This window comes from Pleurodeles waltl, chromosome 2_1 (assembly GCF_031143425.1).
Source record: "Pleurodeles waltl isolate 20211129_DDA chromosome 2_1, aPleWal1.hap1.20221129, whole genome shotgun sequence".
NCBI classification, from domain to species: Eukaryota; Metazoa; Chordata; class Amphibia; order Caudata; family Salamandridae; genus Pleurodeles; species Pleurodeles waltl.
This window is the reverse complement of record NC_090438.1, coordinates 497,523,915-497,533,562: the sequence shown is the minus strand read 5'-3', so window position 1 is coordinate 497,533,562 and position 9,648 is coordinate 497,523,915.

The window sequence follows — 9,648 nt, the reverse complement described above, 5'->3', positions numbered from 1 at the left end:
CTGTTTCCTGTTTAAACAGTGCCTGTGGTAAACCGTTGCCCTGGAGCGCAGTCAGTTCGCGACTTCCCAATGATGTTTATTAATTCTGATGCTGAGATCTTCAGGCTTTGTACAACCTCGTGGTCCTGGATTTCCGAAAACCCCTGGGTTTGCCGCACGATATTGGTGTCCAACTCCTTTAGATGCGACTTTAAATGGCACACCCATGCTTCCTCTGATATGTTTGCATTATTAGCTGCCATTGGACCCTTGTCTATTGTATTGATGATTTTCCAGAATCTTTTGGGGTCAGATGATTTAGATGCATAGTATAGTTTGCCCCAAAGCATCTCCTGCTGCAGTTTTTTAAAGGACCATAATTTGCCTTTTAAAAGTTTCCTTTGCTCGCGCAAGGCAGCCAATAGTGGTCTATTGTCTGGGAGTTTTCGCATTTGCCTTAGTAGTTTAGATACAATTGCTTTCCTTCTCCGTACAGATTGTGGTAGATGTACACGCTTTTGGTGGATCAATTGTGCTCCCTTTCTCGTGCATCCTACGTTGACTTTGTTAATCAGGTCGGTGGCAAAGTTCTCCAAGACCGTTGTCAAATTTGCCCTGCTCGTGGCCATTGATTCTAGCCTTAGTAGAGCTCCTTCTGCTTGGCTTTCAATGGTATTGGATGACCATTTAAGTCGTTTCAGGTTTTCGGTGCCAATTACCCCTTCCAGGGCTACCGCTTTTTCTGGCTTGTATGGTGATGAGTAGATTCCGATTACCTGTGGCTTGTGATCACTTTCCACTCGGTCCAAAATGCTGAAATTACTCACTAATGTATACAGGGTGGGAGTTACCAGTGTATAGTCTAGGTGGGAGACTGTTTTCCCGGAAGATCTTGTCCATGCTGGTGGGATGTCAGGCAGCTTTCAACCAATTAATGCAAAAAGGCCTACACCTTCACAGGTGCGTACAAAACTCTCACCTGATTTGTCTCTCCTGTTTTTTGTTGGGAGGGTTTGGGCGGGCACTGTTGCCACTGTTTGGGTGAGATTTTCACCAGGAATGTGGAATAGGTTGAGGTTGAAATTAGCCGATATTAGCCAATATGCTGATTGTACCATACTTTTCATCCCCATCAGTTCGGGTAATAACTTATTTGCTTCAATTGTTTTGGTTTTTGGGTTGATGTAGATATTGACTAAGATCAATGGATCCTGTATATTCTTTCCCCATCCATGAAGCCTGACTAGTTGAAAGCATAGGTCTTCCTCCTTGTGCTCTGAGATCTTTGCTAGGATGCTTGTGCTAATCTATGTCAGTAGGCCTCCCTTTGGCCGGCAGGCCTGTTCGTTTTTGTGGCTGGACTGAGATATTCTATAAATCCTACTAATGGTATTGATTCCATCACCCAGGATTCCTGTAGGAGTATGATATCAAAGGTACTAAAAAACGTTGTTACCTCTGGGTCCCCCATTTTTTCCCGCAGGCCGCATATGTTCCACGAGCAGATGTTCAATATGCCTTGTAGGAATGATTCTTCAGCTGTTCAGCTGTTACCCATCGCTCCTGGGGGAGGATCCAATGCTACCCATTCCCTTCCGTGGAGGGGTCTCTGACCTCGAACCAGTCTTTTCCTGCCGTCTTCCTTCCATATGTGGACTTTCAATGGGGATTTGTTGGGCCTTTTCTCAATAATTGTTTCTTCAGAGGCTCTGCTGTCAGGGGTGGCTGCGCATGCTCCATGCAGGATGGACAGTGTGCCTTTTGGCATTCCCAAATGTTGAGAGTCTAATAGAGAGGGTGTATATCGTTCACCTTTATAGATGACCACCTCAATACCCCAGGCTTTCAATAGGTCCCTTCTTTCCATAATCTGCTTGGGTAGGACCGGCTCTGCAAAGATACTAAGCATTTGGTCCGTGTGTTGGCTACCTCTGGCTTGGATAAATTTAATTTCAGCGATGTCATCCGAGGCCACGTGCTGTAGATCTGGGAGTGCCTTTATGAGTCTTCGAATAATAGAGGGATTGAGAACATCTGTGGGGGATCTTGTGGTGAATTCCGGAACCCAGAGCAGCTGGAGGTTTGGATCGTTGTTGTGGGTACCTGCCTGAGGGGCCTGGATTTGCTCTGCATGCCAGATATGTTCCATGTAGACCACCTCAGCCCGCCTTATGCCATGGGCATTCCTCTTGCCGCTTGAATTTGCCTGCTACGGCTGTCTGAATTGTTCAAGCATAGTGGTTTTTGATTTTGTGCTCTGCTGGTCCCTTTGGGGACTTGTACAATTGTCCGTAAGTTTGCCAAGCACAGCGGGGGGCCTCAACGGGGACTTTGTTAGCTGGATGACCCCTACTAGGTCAGGAATGGTCTTTACTCCAGCTTTTGTATCGTTGCTAGTACTTAGTGGAACGTGAATATCGCTGTTTTGCCTACCACTTGGTGCCATATGCTCCTGACTCATATAAAATAATTTCAGAGGTTTTTGAGCTGGATCATTGAAGTTATCATGCAGACCTCCTTCCTTTTCTTGCCCATTTGCGTTCTCTTTATGATAGAACCCGTGTTGAGGGTTTCCCAGAGTTCCCGGGTTTGGCGGTAGCTTGCGATGAAAAGTGATTCTCCATGTTTTCCATTCTGAAGCTTGCTGAAGCATTACTTTCTGCCTGAGTTCTTTTCTCTCTTATGGTCGATGGTAAGGGTTTTTGAGGGGAGCGGGCCTCTCCTCTTGTTTTTGCACAAATGGGGCAGATGTTATCATGGTAGCGAGAGGAGTTGTATGTGTGTGTTCATCATTCTGGGCGGAGCCGATTTCTTTAAGTATTCCTTCTAGGATTTGCAGCAGTTGAGACAATTTATCTACCACCTCCTTGAAGGAGCACATGGTAAAGTCATTGGCTTGTTTAGCTTGTGTCCTTGTGATTAAGGCGTTTAACTCTTCTAGCTTGCTGTCTATACTGGAGACAAATACTGCCATTGTATTTTAGAAGCCTACTTGAATATCCATTTTATTTAAAGGAACTGCAGAGCCATAACCGTTGCTTGCATCGAGTTTAGGATTGCAGCCCACATGTCATCTGCCCTTATAACATCTGGGGATCGTGGTTGTGATTGTGGTTGCAAGTTGGATTTGTAATCCCCGCTTTGGGTACTTTCAGTTTTAGTTGCTTTATGGGTGTGATTCTGAGTGACTATCCCAGTTTCTTCTTTGGGTGATCTAGTTGGACAACCTTGATCCATATTCCAGAGCTCTAATTCCTCACTTTCACATCCAAATGCTGGGAGGGAATAGAGTTTGACGCTTTGCCTGGGGTCTTGTTCTAGGATTTCTGCAGTTGCTACCTTCTCTGAGTCCAATATCGATTGGTTTAATGGGATGGATGTTCGACTGAGCTTTGCGGGATCTAAACTGGTGCTCCTTATGGTTCTCTCTTGCCCGAGAGTGGGGGACGCTCCTGATGCCAGGGTGTGGGGCTCCTGCGCTGTGTCCGGATCGTCTAATTACAGAGGCTGCTTCCTCATGATCACTATTGCTGGCGAAAGAGGGACGGGGACAGGTGAGTTCACTCTAGGACTCTCTCCAAGGATTCCTTGCGTTTACAAATTGGAAATGCGAGATAGGCCACCCCCTATGGATTGTTTGCTTGGTGTCGGTGATCTGGTCCTTTTTCTGGCGCCAGAAGTTGTTACAGCAGCGAAGTAGTCAGTTATCTTGCAGTGATTGTGTGGAGGTTTCCCATCTTTCCATGCGTCCGGGTCTCCCCAGTTTGTTTCTTCCGTGTTAGAGAATTTTTCAACCTGCCCCCTGCCTGGGCTGCTGACTGGGGAGTGTCTCCTGCACGGAATGGGGTGATCCAAGTCAAAGTCACTGCTTGCTCTCCTTTTTACTGCTACCCCATCCGTAGCCGGTTCTCTATTCCTTTTCCTCTTTGTTTGATTTGTGGGGTGACTGGCGGCATTACTTCGTGCTTTACCTGATCTCATGCTCGGGAAGGGCAGGTGTGGAACTGCTAGCTTGTGATGCCGAAGTGAGGGTGTGGTGATTCCGATACTGAAGCTCTTAGGGGTTTGCCGGGCTGCCGGGCCGCCTCTCACAGCTTTCTGTTCCTGTTGGGGTTGAGTTGAGTTGAGCTGCAATTGTAGTTTACGGTTTGTGATTAGTACGCAATCCGTCAGTGAGCTCGTATGTCTAGTTTAAGCTCCTGCTCCACTGCTTGCTGCTGCTGTTGCCGAACACTGAGCAGGCGCACTTCCACACACCTCTGCGCGCACTTCCATGCTCTGTGCTCCGCTCTGTGGTTGCACTGCCCCGGGGATTCGAGGGACCAGTGCAGTGCAGTCCGGGGTTGCTGTGCCTGCACGAGCCTGGCTGGCAGCCCTAGGCGTGGAGTTGCCCTGGTCCGGGTCCAGGAACTGGCTAGGTTGGACTGCTCAAGGTTGGGGAAGGCATTGCAGGAGTTGCAGGGGGTTGCAGGTAAACAGACGGTGTTTTGATGTTTCTGGAGCCCAGGGTGTCGCTCTCCCCCCCCTGCTGCCTACTTCCAAAGGTACTTGCGGTGCTGGGAGGCCCATTGAGGTCAGGCGAGATGGGTCAGAGCCTTGAACTTGAACTTATCTTGCGGGGCTTGGTGCTTGGCTTCGGGCGTCAGCCCCTTCAAGTTCCCCCCAGTTTGATGAGGATCTTAGGATAGAGGCCCTCGCCCCCGCAAGCTGCTCCCGCGGTCAGGCCGCTTCCGCAGGGGTCTGCGGGTGGGATCACAGGGGGCTGCTTGCCTGGGGATGTTGGGGTGTTGCAGCTGCTGCTAGTGAGCCTGATGAGTCGGGAAAAGCCGGCGTGCTCAACTGGGGAGGAGGTGCAGTAGCTCCTGTGCTCCCCCAGCGGGAGTTTTTCTGGCTGATGCAGCCGTGTGGTCCTCTCCCTATTTTCAGGGCTATTGGGTGGTGCACCCACGAACTCCCGGCCCAGTCCAAGGCAGTCCAAGGCGGCTGGTGTGTGAAGACCTCTGTAGCATGACGGACATGGAGGGTGGGTGAGCCTTTGCTGGAATGAGCCACCTGGTCCGTACTCGCGTCAGGGTCAGTAGCACGTATCCCGCATATCGCGTATACCATAGCAGAGAGTGCGTCAGTAGCTTGTAGGTGATGCGTTTGTTGACCGAGAGCCTGAGCAGGTCTCTGAAGTAGGCAGAGATGTGGCTATGGCAGGGGATGTCCGGGATGAGGCTGAATGCTGCATTCTGGATTCTCCTTAGCCTTGTTTGGAGCTCCTTTGTGCTGCCAGAATGGAGTGTGTTGTTGTAGTCTAGTTTGCTGCTGACAATGGCGTGGGTGACCGTCCTTCTTGTCTAGGTGTGGATCCACTTGAAAATCTTCCGAAGTAGGTGTGGAAGCAAAAAAATGGGACTGCAGTGACTTGGCGGGTCATGGAGAGCGTGGAGTTCAGGATGATGCCGAAGTTGCGGGTGTGAAAGGTGGGGCGTTTCCTAGCACAGTTGGCCAAGGGGAGTCATCCCAAGTGGAGGGAATGGAGTCAATCATGAGGATCACTGTCTTGTCTGAGTTGAGTTTGAGGCAGCTGGTTTCCATCCAGGCGGCAACTGCTCTCATTCCATCATGGAATTTTCTCTTCGTTGTTGATGGGTCATTGGTTAAGGAGAGGATCAGTTGGGTATTGTCAGCATAGGATACGATGTTTAGGCTGGGCTGTCTGATTATTTTAGTGAGCGGGCCATGTAGCTTTTGAAGAGGGTCAGGGTTAGTGAGCATCTCTGGGGTACTCCGCAGCATGTTTCTTTGGGTGCCTAGGTGAACGGCGGGAGTCTGACACTCTGGGTTCTTCCAGTGAGGATGGATAAAATCCTTTCCAGTGCTTTACTGTGGATGCCGGAATCGTGGAGTCTGGTGCAGAGGGTGGAGTGGGAGACTGTTCTGAATGCAGCGGAGAGGTTAAAGAGGATGAGAGTGCCCATATCTCCGTGGTCCAGTATGGCACAGATGTCCTCAATGGCTTCGAGGAGGGACGTTTTGGTACTGTGGCTCTATGCGTGGTGAAACAGGTTATCACAGCCAAATGGGGCTCTGACATTAATGCGACCCATGCTGATTGCCTTCATCAATTGTGAAGCAATGCTCGAGTGGAAAACTCACAATCTCCCTGGATCATAAATTGCCACAATTTGATGAAATGTGGGGGCCCTGGGTTCAGGTTCTAGCTTAAGAATTTTGAGAGCTTTACTGCCTACAATACTTACAAATACTCCAGATAATGGGAGGCCAGTAACAGCAGACCACACCAACAATAAGTTGAAAGGAAGCAGCTGGCATTTCCGGGCTTGGGCCTAGTCTAGCTGTTAAACTGGAGCCACTTCGTCATTCACACTGGATTAATGGAACTCCTGGATATACTTTTTTCCTCTTACTCTCCTTGGTCCCTTCTTCCCCCTCTTCTCTTCTCTCTACTTTTCCCCTTCCTTCCCTATTTCTAAGCTCTGTTTTATTCTTGTTATCATTGGGCAATTGGATGTAGGTGATTTATGTGGTATTACTCTCTAAAAATGTCAATAAAAAAAGATTTGAACCATAAATCACATCACTGCGAAGACCTGGATCTGAAGTTGAATCTATGGCCCCTGAACATCTCCCATTCCATCTCTTGACCTCCACATTCAAGGAGACATACCCTGGACACAATGGCCCTCATTACAACTGTGGCGGTAAATCCCGCTTACCGCCGTGCTGAAGGCTGCCAACATACCGTGACCCCTGCAGAAATCCGCTACAGGTATTACGACCCACATCTCGTAATCCACCACAATACAGACACCCACACAAGTCCGCCACATCAGAGGTCAGTGATAAACTGGCGATACCAAAACCTACACCATCACGCCAACAGGAATACGCCCACATTATCATGTCCCACGAATTAACGCAGCGGTCTTTTAACCGCGGTAATCCATTGGCGGTACACACTGCTGCGCTAAAAATACACACACATTTACAAAACACAACTACATTGGACAATTCCAAATACACACACCTGATACACATACACACACCGCACCCACATTACCCACAACCCCTTACAACAACATTTTTTTGAAGATGCAGAGAGAGAGAGAGAATAGCAAACACAACACCAGCATCCACAGGCACACAACACCATCACTCATACAACATCCACGCACCTCAAAGAACACACACGAACTCAACACATCACAAAGCATAACAAACAGCACCACACACATCACCCACACCAAATAATGGCACCTCAAAGACACCCCAGGTTTTCTGAGGAGGAGCTCAGGGTCATGGTGGAGGAAATCATGCGGGTAGAGCCACAGCTTTTTGGATCATAGGTGCAGCAGACCTCCATTGCTAGGAAGATGGAACTATGGTGGAGAATTGTCGACAGGGTCAACGCAGTGGGACAGCACCCCAGAACACGGGATTACATCATGAAGAGGTGGAACAACCTACGGGGGAAGGTGTGTTCTGTGGTATCCAGACACCAGGTAGCAGTACAGAGGACTGGCGGTGGACCCCCACCTCCTCCCCGACAACTAACAACATGGGAGGAGCAAGTCTTGGTAATCATGCATCCTGAGGGCCTTGCAGGAGTAGCAGGAGGACTGGACTCTGGTAAGTCAAGCTTTACTACTACATCCCTCATCCCACCTGCATGCCATCACATACACTCACCCTCACCCCCATCACTCCAACACCTCACATATGCCCCACCATCACAACCCACCCATACCAATACCAAGCCCTGCATGGAACACCTATACATGGACCCCCATCACCAAAGCATGTCCAGTACAGATACCCACCCAGACCCCAAAATCACTTATCACACAAGTGCAAACACAATAATGCAAGCACAGGAGAGGAGGGTAACTCACCCATTTCACAAGATGACACACACAGATACAATAACTATGCATTTACACCCCAACAGGACCCATACCCAACGTCACTGGACAGGACGTGCCAGACATATCCAGTCCCCCCACAGAAGAGGCCCAAAGTGATGACAGCAGCTCTGCACGCCTGGATCAAGATGACTCCCATCAGGGACCTCTGGCCAGTCGGTTTCCCTGCCACTGTCACAAACCACCACTGAACCTCCCCTCTCAGGAAACACCAGCACAGCACCCACCTAGCGGGCCCATCCTTCTGTCCCCAGGATACGTCAATCTGAGTTGTGTCCACCACTACAGGGACCCCAGGCAACACCACCAACCCAAGACAATCAGGGACTTGGGGTCAGTGGCAGTGGGCACAAGGTTCAGGGGACAGAGGCACAGGATAACAGGGAAACTAGGAGGACTTTTGTGCGACTGGGGGAGGACATGCCCAGGGAACCCACTCTCCACGAGGCACTCTCCAACATCATGGGAGCATACCATAATTCCCAGGAGACCATGGGCATGGTACTGGCCAAGTTTCAGGAGACCCAGCGGCTGCAGGAGGAACACTACCTGGGGATCAGGGAGGACTTGAAATCCATCAACACCACCCTGGTCACCATTGGAGGGTTGCTGGCAGACATGGCCAACACCATGAGGGACACAGAGGCACACAAACGGGCCACTGACACTAGCCTGAACGATGGACTGCCCTCCACCTCTGTCAGTGCTAGTGGACAGGAGGTCCCGCCACAGGACCAGCAGGCCACCAGCACCCCACCCTCTACAGAAGGAGAACCAGTCCGCAAATGGTCCCTGAGATCCAGGAACAAGACAGAGAACATTGCCAAGACCCCCGCCAGGAAATAACACTCTCCTGATTGTCACCCTTTTGTCCCACTATGTTACCCTGACAACTTTGAACTGCCATTACTCCACTTCCTATGCCCCCTTGGACAATGCACCTGTGATACCAAGAGACTGGACTCTACCATGGACATTCCTCCACCATCAACCCAGCCCATTGCACAGCCCCCTCCATTTATTAGAACATAAATAAACACACTTGAATCACAAATGTGTAATTGCAACCTCTCAGAAATATAGCATTGTCAATGTTCATGTTCACATACCAATGTTCGACAGTTGTTGGGCATCAGTAAACATAGCAGAAGGTAGAAAGTGGTACCCAGATCTGTGAAATGGAAAGCCAAAGTGAAATGTCAGGTTCCATACACAGAGGTAAAAAGGCAGATTCAGGCAATGTCCAACAGTAGTATGATATGAGAGGAGCAGTGCCACTCTCTTACCTGTGTCTCACTGGAAGTATTGCATGATGATGTTGTTTTGGTTGTCTTTATCTTTTTCTTCTGCCTCCTCTTCTTCACTGTCCACAGGCTCCACAGCAGCCACAAGACCAACATCACGCCCATCCTCCTGCAGAAAAGGCACCTGGCGTCGCAAAGCCAGGTTGTGCAACATTTAGCATGCTACGATGATCTGGCACACCTTCTTGGGTGAGTAGTATAGAGAGCCAAGTATCAGATGGAGGCACCGGAATCTGGCCTTTAGGAGGCCGAAGGTGCGCTCTATTATCCTCCTAGTTTACCCATGTGCCTCATTGTAGCGTTCCTCTGCCCTTGTCCTGGGATTCCTCACTGGGGTCAGTAGCCATGACAGGTTGGGGTAACCAGAGTCACCTCCACATACTGAGGGACAACTGTTAGACATCCTCCAACCCTTAGGGACTCTCCCATACCCA